The sequence below is a fragment of the Aricia agestis genome, chromosome 22, assembly GCF_905147365.1.
Source record: "Aricia agestis chromosome 22, ilAriAges1.1, whole genome shotgun sequence".
In the NCBI taxonomy this organism is placed as follows: Eukaryota; Metazoa; Arthropoda; class Insecta; order Lepidoptera; family Lycaenidae; genus Aricia; species Aricia agestis.
This window is the reverse complement of record NC_056427.1, coordinates 4,381,871-4,395,315: the sequence shown is the minus strand read 5'-3', so window position 1 is coordinate 4,395,315 and position 13,445 is coordinate 4,381,871.

The following is a 13,445-nucleotide window of genomic DNA, read 5'->3' as shown; positions in this document are numbered from 1 at the left end:
CTATCTGAATATAATTTGAAAATAATACAACAACAACGTCATTATTATTATGAAATAATTATTTTTGTTAAGTACAAAAAGGAAAACTTTAGTTACCTATGTATAAGTAGATACTTAACTAAAGAGTAAAGATGAATGAGTAAATGATGAAAAAAATCTTTAGAGGAATCATTGTCATTTACTTGTTCAGTTTGTGAAGAATAAATTTCTTTAGTTCTAATTTTTGTAAAGCGGGAAATTCACTACCGGGCTGTCCGCGGGCCGCCCGGTCTGGCACAAGTCTGCCGCTTGCCCCTATTGAACACACACAGAACAGGCAAGTCAGTCGAATAGATAGAGGGCTGCAGCTCGGTCGTGCAGACTCATGGACTCAATCTTCTTTGTAACAAATGATAGATCAGCATCGGCATTGATTTCTTTGGATTTTTCAATAAGTTCGCTGCATTAGCGGCATTAGGTAGATCGGTGTTCATGTAATCCTTGCTTTTAACTTTCTACTAACAAGGATACGGTAGACAGGTAAATGGAAATAAACGAATGTCAAAATTGTTTTTGTTCCTTCATTCCTAAGTTTAGTGTTTGTATTTTTTACAATAATATTTTAAGTGCACTCCAGTAGTCCAGTCGCTCTCCAAGGTGCGAATGACGGCGGGCCGCCCGTCGCGACCATTCATGTATACAGACTTGCCCGTGCCCGCGCGGGAAAAATGCGATCTCGCGGGCAGGCTGCGGGCACGGGCCAACGGGCATGTCTGTGCCCGTACCTAGGAATTGACGAGCAGACATGCGACAGACCTGCCCGTGACGGGCGGCCCGCAGCGGGCGGCCCGGTAGTCAATTCCCCGCTTATACGGTATTTGGTAATATGTTGTTATTACAGCATTTGCCTTCGCGTGCTAACCTTGCACGAAAGAAAGGCGATTAAACTTCATCTGGTTTCTCTGATAAGTCTTGACAACATTCATCATGCTAAATAATCGCTCTATATCAGCGTTAGAATGCGGCAAAACGAATGAAGATAATAATAATATAATAAAGTTTCCAGTGTGCGTCTTCAAGGGTTAGAAACATAATAAAAAAAACTAGTGGTTTAAGGTCGAAGCTACCACTAACTTAAATAATCTAATCCACTAAGAAATCCACTAGCCACTAAAACCAAATTTTTCCCGCCGAAAAGTACGTCTAAACCACCAGATCTAGTGGAAATTCCACTAAGTTGGCAACACTGGATATTACTGACGTTACGTCTGCCAGATCCATCATTTAATACTGACCTTACGTCTGGTAGACACCAAAAAGCTCTAGCTTCACAAGTGAACGCGTCGGAACTGCCTACGCTGCACTGGAGGGTGGCTTGCATCCACGCAGGAAGGTACAGAGAGAGACAAAACTATACGGCGCGAATTGGCAACGTAGCAGCTAATCATAGGTATCTTGGTGTCTGTCAGACTTTGTTACACACTGTATAAAACATGATAAAACGATGAAAAGTGACAAGATTTTTGATAGAGGTGAATGACCGCTTTTTTAATTTTATTAAATAAGGGGGCAAACGAGCAAACGGGTCACCTGATCATGGTAAGCAACTACCGTCGCCCATGGACACTCGCAACATCAGAAGAGCTGCAGGTGCGTTGCCGGCCTTTTAAGAGGGAATACGCTCTTTTCTTGAAGGTTTGCAGGTCGTATCGGTCCGGAAATACTGCTGGTGATGATAGTTCGTTCCAGAGTTTTACAGTGCGCGGCAAAAAGTTACGCGAAAAACGCACTGTGGAAGACTGCCACTCATCACCGCTTCCGCCAGATTACACCATTACGAGGACACTTTTGGTTTTGTAGTCGTGTTAAAATATTTCAAAATGGCAAATTGTCGGTAGTAAATATTATGCTATCGGGAACTTCCCTGTTGTCAAAGTGTGCAAGTTAAAAACACACATTTTCAACTTGAACGAACGCCTTTGTTCGTGAGCCGTGAGGTGGCGTAGGGCTGACAAAAACGTGTTTTCTTTAAAAATTTTAAGCCTCCGATGAAAAAGGGGTGGAATTTTACGTGTATGTCCATTTGTATCGGTCCAGAGTCCAGACGCTTAATAATATATACATACACAATACAAAATGTATTAGGCGGCTGGACCGATTTCGATTTTTTTTTGTTTGAAAGCTAATATGATTGAGAGTGTTCTTAGCAATACATTAACATCATTAGCCTGCTAACTACAGTTAAATTTCGGGAGTTATTTTGTTTTCATATCTTTTATCAAGTGAAAACTTATTTAGCGGCGTTACGCATTTGTAGGATGGGCTTCCCATCAAATTCAATCATCTTACCAGCTTCGTCAACACGGTACCAAATTCTATAGCTATGCCCTATACAACGACAATTTTTTTTTAAATAGGTCCACAAACGGTGGAGCTATCGTTAAACATATAAATAAAATTGTTGAAAATAGAATAAAAAATTTCCTCCTCTTTTGTGGACGATAAAAATTAAAAATATTTTCGTGCCAGCCCTTATAATATAAATGTTTCCTAGACAAAAGCAACTTCGCTATAATTTTAGTAAACTTGAGATTTCAAAGGCCAGTGTTTACGGGGCAAGTTGAGTTGAGATTAAATTAACTTAAGTTTGAGAAGTGCTTATCTCTAAGAAGAACCCTAGGATATAAAATGTTTGAATATACTACGGTTATCAGACAAAGACCTGTTTTCATTGTACAAAATTATTAATTTTATTTTTATTTTTATTTATTTATTTAATTCAGGCATCTTGGCCCATATTATAAATACCTTATAGACTAACATACATACAATTATACTAAAAACTAACACTAACACTAAAACACCAAAACACGTATTGTCTGCGACGTGGGGCGCGAGTCGCGACGTGTTCGGAAGTCATCCTCGGAACCTCCTGTAGACGACTCCAATCGGCCAGAACTCCTCCTTCTCGAAGCTCGGTAGATGGTGCGTCGGGACTCTCACCACAAAGGAGCTAAAATTCACTTTGTGGCGGGACTCCAAGCGCTCGACCCTCAAGACGAAGTGGGTCTTGCTCCTGATGTAGTCCACGACCTGCTCGACCGTCGTGGACCAGTGCAGCCTGGACACGTACAGCGGCGTCGCGGGAGTCTCACACCGCAACAGCTGCTCGGGTCCTTCGGGTGCGGCGCCGCGATGGTTGCGGACGACGGGTTTCTTCTTCTTCCTCTCCACTCTTATAAACCCGTCATCATCGCACTTTCGGTCCTTTTCGGAGGGAGGACACTCCTTTGCTTTTTCCCTTTGTTTTTGGAACGCTTAGGCGGGGGGCAAGCGGCGACACTTGCGTAGTTCGGCCGCGGCCCGTTGCAGGCGGGGCGCGGGTGGCGATGGCAGCGGCGGCGGCGGCGATGACGTGCTCGTGCGTTGTCCCGTCTGAAACTGCTGACGGGCTGAACGTGATCGCCTGCGCACCACGTCGGCGAGTAACGAACACGGCATCAGGTGACCCACATATTGAATTACCACTCTTTAATTGTGATAATTCATTACGTATATCGCTGATCGTAGACTCTGATGCCTGCAGTCTACCTCAAACTTCGCCCAACTCTTCTTTCAGGAATCTGATGTCCTTTAAGAGGGTGACGACGTCGACGTGGTCCAGCGTCACGGGCAGCAGCTTGTGCAGTTTTTTCGCCACAAAAGCCGGCACCTTATCCGGATCCGTCTGCTTCAGCAAGGATATTATATCCTGCACGCTTCTTTCTGTCCCATCCCTCCGTCGCGATGGCATATTCGCGCTCTGGCCGAGCGTCTCGTAGAGCAACTGCTTCCCCTGGCAAATCTCCTCGCTGGTGAAGGAGGACTTGCAGATATGAGAGCATAATGCAGATGCTAACCTCGTCCATTGTGTCGATGGCGTGCTGGATAAACGCCAGCAACTCATTCGCCACGAGCGCCATGGTGACGTGCAGCGGCAATCAGCCGCGCGATTCGCGAAAATAATATTAATTAATAATTAATAATATTTGCTGCGTGTGCATAACGTGGAGCGCGACCGTCCGCTGGCTCGATACATTACACATTTAATAATTGTCTGTCTGCTAAAACTCATGAATTAATGTATTCACTTTCTGAGAATATTGGCCGACGTTTATCTTTTCAATAGCGGTCTTTATTGGCCCTTAGACTGAGTAATTAACATCTGTCACTTCATCTGGGCGAGCGAAGCGAGCCCTAGTATATCCCACAACCTGTACATTTTGTGGTACCCTTTACGGAAAAACTATCATGCCTATTGACATACCTAGCAATTTTTATTTATATGTAGCTACATGTGTCATCATCAGTCAGTCAAGGTGTGACGACTGACGACGCGAGCCCTCACAAAACTCGGTTTTAGCTAGTTGTTAATCGCAGTTAGTAAGTATAGAAGACAATAAAATACGTTTTTTTCAGGGGTTCAATGACCGCTGTCGCCTCGAATCACTGCTTAAACTATATGTATACTCCAACGACTCACTAGAACCCTTACAAACTAATACAGGTTCATACAAAAATGTATGAATACAGGGTGGTTTTCCCCGAACAGGGATGTCAGCACAAAATATCCATTTTTGCCCTGTCATACCATACCTTACTTTTAATAAATAAGATCAGCGTCTTAGGGCAGAGTACGGATAGCAAAGAAATTCAGGGGTAAAATTGCAAGAAAAATCAAACAACAATCTCTACTAATTTACGAAAATATTACGGAGACTTTTAACCTCGGTTTAATCGGGTTCAGTAGTTTAGATTTTAGACCATACTTATGAGGACCATACAATGGATGGACAATTAAATAACTTATTATGACAAAAAAACTACGGTTTGCACTTAAGGAGTACTAGCAGACAGGCATATGTTTTCGTACAAACGACGAAATTTTCGTCCGTTCGAACAAAGTGATTCAGTTTATATTACTTCCTTTCTTACGCATCTACTCTCACTCCATCTTACGAATTTACGATCAGTGGCTCTACCATGAGTTTAAAGCTATATTTTTCGATACTCGATACCGACTACTGTAAATTTTTAGTATGGCAAATTTTACAGCGCCTCTAGCGGTTACTTACGGAACTAAAATCGCCATACTAAATATTTACGTAGTCGGTATCGAGTATCGATAAATACTATAGCTTTAAACTCATAGTAGAGCTATAGTTCAAGTGCATAACGCTGAAATATTATTTAATTTCAAAGCAGACTGCGATGTCTTAAGACGAATCCTGTCACCTACGTGTGATAAGCAATAATATGAGGTATCACATATCTCGAAAAACACAACCCTCTTTGCCCAGTCGGATATAAAATGTTTTTCTGCTATCGCTACGCAGGTACGATGTTTTAATATGCTAATGGTACAAAATAAATTCGGAATAGGCGTTTTATGGGGAAAGGGGATGATTTCAATTTCGAAGGGGGAAGAGGGAATCCCCCCTATTCTTACTAATGTCATAAACGCGTAAGTTTGTGTGTCTGTTAACGCTTCACGCTTAAACGTCTGCGGGGCTAAAGTGATCGCTTTGGAGAATCATATTATGATTAATTTTTTTAAAATCGCAATATGGTCACTCTGCTTGCAATTCATGTCTAGTAACTCATACTAATTTGACATTCGTTAGTTTGACAGTTTTGACAATTCATTTGCTGAATTGATTGAGAGGAATTGCTGAATGTGAACATTTTAGCCCTGCTGAAGCGATGTTGACGAAATTGGGTATTGCAATGAAATGAAATGATATTTATTTGGATAAAATATGGTTGCTTAAGATGTTACATTTCGGCAGATCGCATATTTTGTCGTAGTTGACGACGTCCAAATAATATTATAATCACACATAACAAATTGGAGATGCTTTGGCCTTTGAGTGACCAAAAAAAATATATTTATTATACAGAGTGTAAAAAAGTGATAATACTTAATGGTGTGTATGTGTTCCTTATATACAGGGTGTAACAAAACAATATAGTAATAATACTTCAGGGTGTGTATGTGCTCCTTATAGAGAGATCACTGTGAAAGGAGCAGCGCTAAAAGACCTTTTTTTTCACTTTTGTGTGGGCAAGCGCCCTAGCGTTACGAGTGTTTCCATACAAAAGTGAAAAAAAAATTGGTATTTCAGCGCTGCTACTTTGACAGTGAACTCTTTACAAGGAATCTCAAAAGAGATACTTTTTTTTTCGTTTCTATGGAATCGCCAAACATCATGAATTTGCTAATAAAAAAAGTGACATTCTAAAGTTAGCGAGACTTTTTTTATTTTACTCATTTGTGTAATGAAGACATGACGCGAATATTAAACTTCCTTTAGCCGTCCGTTAAGTTAGCGTTAACAGTCATTTAGTTTTGTTCTATAACTGTAGGTTAGCGAGCGCGAAGTTAAGGGCACTTACGCTGTGACAAAGAGGAAACATACGGCTGGTTAATTTCTTATGAAACGCAGCGGCATCTACTATACAGTGTGTAAGAAAAATAAGTGATAATACTTTAGGGGGTGTGCGTGTTCCTTGTAGAGAGTTCACTGTGAAAGTAGCAGCGCTGAAAGACGATTTTTTTTTCACTTTTGTATGGGCAAGGGCCCGAGCGTCACGAGTTTCCCCATACAAAAGTTAAAAGAAATTTGGTCTTTCAGTGCTGCCACTTTCACAGTGAACTCTCTACAAGGAACACGTACACACCCTAAAGCATTTTCGTTATTGTGTCATTAATACGCGAGCGAAAAACTTTGGATCCCTTTTGACGTAAAATGCGGAAAGATAGGTGAAATTAATTTTGCACAGTCATAGTTTACATGGCGAAGGAGTGCATCGAGCTAATATTGTTTTGAAATTATGCTTTACCATACATTTTTTAACAAATAAAACATTACACACACTACAACACTCACACTAGGAGTTTTTTATTGACAAGCCTATACACACGAATTGTACTCTTTTATGGTTGAAGTCTATTGTCAAATTGAAAATAGATTTAGTTTTTTTTATTGAGTGTTAAATACTGTTAGACAATAATTATTACATGGCCAGTCTGTCATTATTTGACTTTATTAATCTAAGACTATCGCAGGAATTATGTCTAAAAAATAATAAAGTCAATATTTGGACGATATTATATTACTGGCCTGCATATCAACTAAATATTCTAATCTTATTTAAAAAAAAAAAAATTATATAAAGAGCATGAAACAGACTAAATTATTATCATTTACAATAATTGTAAACAATATATTATTAACTAGCTAAAAGCCGAGCTTTGTGAGGGCTCGCGTCCTCACACCTTGACTGACTGATGATAACACATCTACATATAAATAAAAATTACTATGTTAAAGCACAAATCAATAGGCGTGATAGTTTTTCCGTAAAGTGTACCACAAAATGTACAGCGGGGCTAAAATGGTCGCATTTAGCAATTCCTCAATCCCAATCAATTCAGCAAACGAATTATCAAAAGTGTCAAACTGACAAATGTCAAATTCGACTAGGCTTTTTATGAACGTAAGCGGGGGCGCTGCACGCAAAGGAGAACTGTCAAAAATGACGTTTTTGTATGATGGCAGCGTTAGTTCCTTTTTTCGCCACGTTCATATAAAGCCTTGTCGATCTGTGTACATGAATTGCAAGCAGAATGACCATTTTGCAATTTTAAGAAAATGAATCATATTACGATTCATATTATGATTCTACTAAGCATCCATTTTAGCCCCGCAGGTTGTCAGATATATTAGGGCTCACTTCGCTCGCCCTAATAAAGGCAGTGTTTTCATTCAAAATATACTTCTGTGTGTTCTTACTGTGTTAGTTGAGTGCTTAGCAAGTTGAGTACGAGACTTCAACGTAGGTATATAATTTAATGTCACACGAAAAAGCTGTGCATGAACACAGTATAAATGCATACAGTACAACAGCTATTCTCAAAATGTTTCGCGGGGCCTTGGGGCTAAGCAAAGCCCTTGTAGGGGCTCAGCGTGCGAATTATTTGTCTTTAGAAAATATGTCATTAGACACCGGAATAGAGACAATTCATTCAAAGGACAGAACCTTATTTTTTGGCTGCGTCAAAAATGTAATTTCTTAATAGGGTTCCGTCACCAGAAAAGTTTGAGAACCGCTGCGGTAGAGTAACTAAGATACGTCATTGAAGTTCAACACAGAGGCAAGTTTTACGTTCATATCTTTGTTGACCTTTCTCAAGCCGTATGAAATTGCTATTGCAGACGAATTTGGATCTAGTATACTGAAACGGATACTGAAAACTCAGGAATGATTTATTTATGTAGGTAATAGGGGTGATGACAAGGTCAAAGATTAGCGAATTTTGTTGATAAAATAAAGAAATCACGGTAAAAAATAAGTGTTCCCAAAATTTCAGCTTGATAACATTTGTAATTTTTTTTTGTTATGCGCCTTTAAAGTTGGATATTCAAGTCGAATTTTTTTTCAATGAAATTTCTTAATATTTGTATACAATTCGATAACTTATGCAATTAAAAGTAACTTTTGTTATGAAACCACTTTCATAAACGCAATATTTAATATACCTGTCGAACAAAGTTGTCTCCCGATGCGTACAAACTACGAAAGACTGACGTCATACTTTCGTAGCACTTTGTATGGAGCGTTTCGGGAAGGTCTTTTTTATGAGATATTTGAATTGTCATATCTTGGTGAATTTTTAAGTTATCAGAGTCATCTTTTTTTAAGTGTCCTTCAATTACCGATAAGAAAAAAAATAGTCATCATGCCTATTATGAAAGCTCGCGTGCATTTTCCGCAGCAAGCCTTTGTCCTTCCCAATGGTTTACTCCTTAGTGTCTATACACACTCCGGTATGCCGAAGTTCCGCGGCGGAAATTCCGCATGATTACGTCAGCAATGTCAAATGTGTATGGGCGAATTTCAACAAATGACCTTATTTTATCGGTGAACTTTTTTATTAATACATATTTTATATACTTTTCAGGTTTTATGTATTCTTACTTATTTAATTTGGGAACATTATTATTAAATTTGGGAACATTTTGGATACAAAATGTTCCCAAATTTAATATCATTTTAACGTATCATTTAAGACTAAGGAGAAAATTCAGTTTGAATTCTGGTTTCCACCGATATTATAAACCGGCACCGATTTTTATTTCTGTGCACCGATATGATAAGCTTAACCACCGAAATGACATACTAATCCAGCGATGTGGTAATATTATTTTATAATATTATATTTATGTATTTATTTCTATCAAAAACAGGGTGCTTAAAATAAAATTAAAATATTTTTAAAATGTTTTACAATATTTGAGTGGATTTCAACAACTTGAATTTTTATATAATTTTGGTGGAAATTTTTGTTTCCACCAAAATTGGAGATTAGGTGTTTACGAGAAACTGGTACGACAACCACCACCTAGACGAGTTAGCTTATGACAGAATGAGGTAAATGGCGTATTTTTTATGCTTCAAGAATCAATGGTATTTTGTAAAAATAATGTTTTACACACCCTCTTACCTACCAAAATTGGAATTTGCGAGAAAAATAATCATTAAAAAAAATCGTGCACTAAAGTTATAGTACTTTAACTTAACTATAAACAAACCAAAACTCTACCGATATTCAAAATAACAACATGATATTATTGCCACAAGTAGGATAATTTAAGTACACCGAAATTGCATAAAATCGGGGGTTTTGTGATAAAACGGTTTTCTTTCATTTCTGGCTGGAAACTGGTACGACCCAGCCCACAACCACCTCCTAAACGGGTTAGCGTGTGGCTGAATGAAGTTAATGGCGTATTTTTTATGCTTAAGGGATCAATGGTATTTTTTAGAAACAACGTTTCGTAAATCCCACGAAAATTTAAAAATTCTCCGCGACAGACCTAAACTGTGTCATAAAAACTCAACTACAGAAGTTAGAACAATAAAATTGATATATTATGAAGAGTCAACTATATAAAACGACTACATAAAAATAAAAATCTAATCCAGTATCAAGTTTTCTTTTAATCGGTCTAGATATTGAGTAAAATAGTTCGGTGACAAGCCACCAAAATTGGAAATCGCCTATAAATTATGTTTATTTTCTTGGAAAATAATTATTATTAAAAAAATAAAATAAAGATAGGCCCAAATTATAAGCGTTATGTTTTACTTTTAAAATCAAAAATGAAAACGATATCTTGAAAAAATAAGATAGCTTTCCGCGCAAAAAAGCGGTTTGGGAAATCCAGTCATTTGATGTAGGGATATAGAATAAATAAAATAATAAAATTTATCATCGTTGCCTTTATTAAAATGAACTAGACGTAAAAAGAAAAATAAAGTAAAAACTTTAAATGGCCCATACATCCTTACATCCATTAATTTTTACTATCATGCGCATTTGTAATTTCTTTGTATACTTAACGAAATGCCACTAGATCAACCGATATGATAAAACAGTTCACCGATTTGGTAAAATTATCAACCGATATGATAAAGCAATCCACCACCACAAACAGTGACAAAACTGTGCGTTGGTCATGATTCCAAACACCGATATTAGATTTAAGACACCGATTCGTTTTTTCTTATAATTTCGGTGTAAATTATCATATCGGTGGTTAAAATGACCACCGATTACACCGATATGAGAGCAGCGACGTGAGAAAAAACGCACTTTTTAGTAAATTATAAAAAATACATTATATCTAAGATAAATTTGGTTACAGATAATGAAGCTTATTCACTTAATACATTCATTAGAACCAAACAACAATTTTAAAACTATTAATTGCATTAAAAAAATTCAATCACCGATATTATAAAATAATTGCCCGAGAACATTTTAATGACATACTTATATTGTTGGCACGAATAGCGGTTTGACGAAAATCTGTCTTGACTGCGTGGAAGCACACACTAAGGAGTAAAGTAAAATTGGGGTGGGGAGACTGCCCGACTCGTCGATGAAAAGTAATGCTCAAATTTTTTTTATCCAGCGATATGAGGAAAATTCTCAGGACAAGTACATTTGTGCCTCTAAGTAACTATAATCGTTAATTATGTAATAAAATATGGTAAGTATATAATAATAGATTAACTAATATTCTACGAAATAATATAAGTTATACCTTTAAATTATTCATATTTTCTAGTATGTAAGCGTTTTTGTTTGTAAAAAAAGTAGAGGGACAGCACCGATTTGATAAAAATAGATCTTCATCTTCAAGTTATTTATTTCTACCTTTGTAATAGTCCTAGGCATATTATATTTTTGCCACAATCCTATAGCTACCCTTTGAATAGTAAAACAAATATTCCCTTTTTTTAATAGTAATTTCAACGAAGACAAAAAAAAAGCCGTATGTCAATGTGAATTTCGGCATGGTGTGTCGTCGGTAAATTTAAAATACATTGCAGGCGGAATCATGCGGAAATTCACACTTATATGTGGCGAAATTAAATTAAATTCGTTTAGTAGTTTTAAAGCTTATTTAATGCAACCATTCTTGTATAATATCATATTATATTATACAAAAAGCCTAGTTACATAATTATTATTATGTATAGTTATTTGGTAGTTGGTACCTAAGTCTTAATAATAAAAGTTTACTGGATACGTAACAGACATACTTACCCATTTAAACCATCAGTATAACACAGTATCTATAGCAATACTAGGAGCTAGTTAAATACATTAAAATGTAGTGATGTAAAGGAGTTGTCGATAAAAAAAACTTTTGAATGAGATGTATGCGAGGTCGATAAAATTAATGAAATGGATGTTGATCAAACTTGACATTGGGATGAACTTCTTTGAATCCTGAAAAAGTAGTGTTCCGGATTCCGGCGCATTCTAATTTCACATCTCTATCATATAATTTAACCAGGTACTTATACATTGTCTATTTTAAAAGTAATTTTCGAAGGTCTTCGATAAATCGATTTATTACTTACGTCTTCTGTGAAAAATCGCTCTTATCTTTTATAAATTTCCTATGAAAGTACTAGATATTTTTTCTATGAAAGTACTAGATTTTCGATAAAAGTAGTAAGTAGATAAGATACTTAGTAGGGACGTCAACATGTTCTAGGGGGGGGCGCTGCCTGCCCCCCTTGGTACGCCCATGTGGGTGTGACATAAACAACGTCTAAAAGGGCTTATGCCTAATATTGCAAACGGCCTATTGTAAATAATTTAAAATAAACACTGCACAAAGTTATATTACTTATCACTAAAACACAGTTTCACAATATTTTGCCACAAAACTACAGTCGATAGCACTCGATACTTGAGACCAAACTTAGAACAGTTGTGAAGTGCACTTGTTGAACAAAACTTATTTTTGATTTCTGTATCACAATTCACAGCTGTTGACCTGTTTGGAAAGTATTTTTAACCCCCCACGAAAAAAACATGGTTGTTTAGGAGTTCGAAGTGTCTATGTGTGTTCATCTGCCTTCAACGGGTAGACCTATTTTGATTTTTTTCTTATGTTTGAGCTGACATCTATTCAGAGTTCACTTACTGCTGTTTTTTTTTTAATTTGCACTTATTGCTATTATGACACGTTTTTTATTAATCAAATCTTTTTAAAAGCATAACAGAAAATAAAATACTAATTCTTTCGATATATCTGTCCGTCTGTCTGTTCACTTTGTTTATGTCTATCAATACCCGGGATGCTTCATAAGACGGACAACCTGTATGTATTTGATCGAAAATTTTATTCAACAATCCTAATAAACCTACCTTGGACTTAAAGTTTGAACTAAAAATATTTCAAGACTAAAATTAGCCTCATTTAAAGTTTGAACTAAAAATATTTCAAGACTAAGTTCAGCCGTCTTACTAAATTCTTTTTAAGAGATTTATTAAATTCATTGTCATTTTATCGACTTAATCTATCGACATGTCCCATCCCTAGGAGATTTACGTGTGGAGTGCACCGCTAACCTGTGCGATATCGATCTCAGCGGCGCTTAATGCTTCCGAGTTCCGACGACCACGTGAAAATCGCTAGTGATGGGATGAGTTTTGTCGATAGTTTTACATACTGAAGTATTCAATAATAGTGTATTCACCGTTCTGTCAATCTTTATGTCTTTTACCCAGCTAGTGACTGTCTTTTACCTAGCTAGTGATGGGACGTGTTCTATCGACAGTTTTACATAAGTAGTAAATAGTATTAAATAATCAGTCTCTGTCAGTCTCTTTGTATTTTACACAACTAGTGATGGGACGACTTTTGTCGACAGTTTTACCTAGTAAATAGTATTAATTAATAATGTTTCTATCTTTCTGTCAGTCCCTCTTTTACACGGCTAGTGATGGGACGACATTTGTCGATAGCTTTTATTGTAATATAAAAAGTTACAATACAATGTGTCTGTCTGTCAGTCTCCCTGCCTTCTGGTTACTGATGAGATGAGCTTTGTTAATA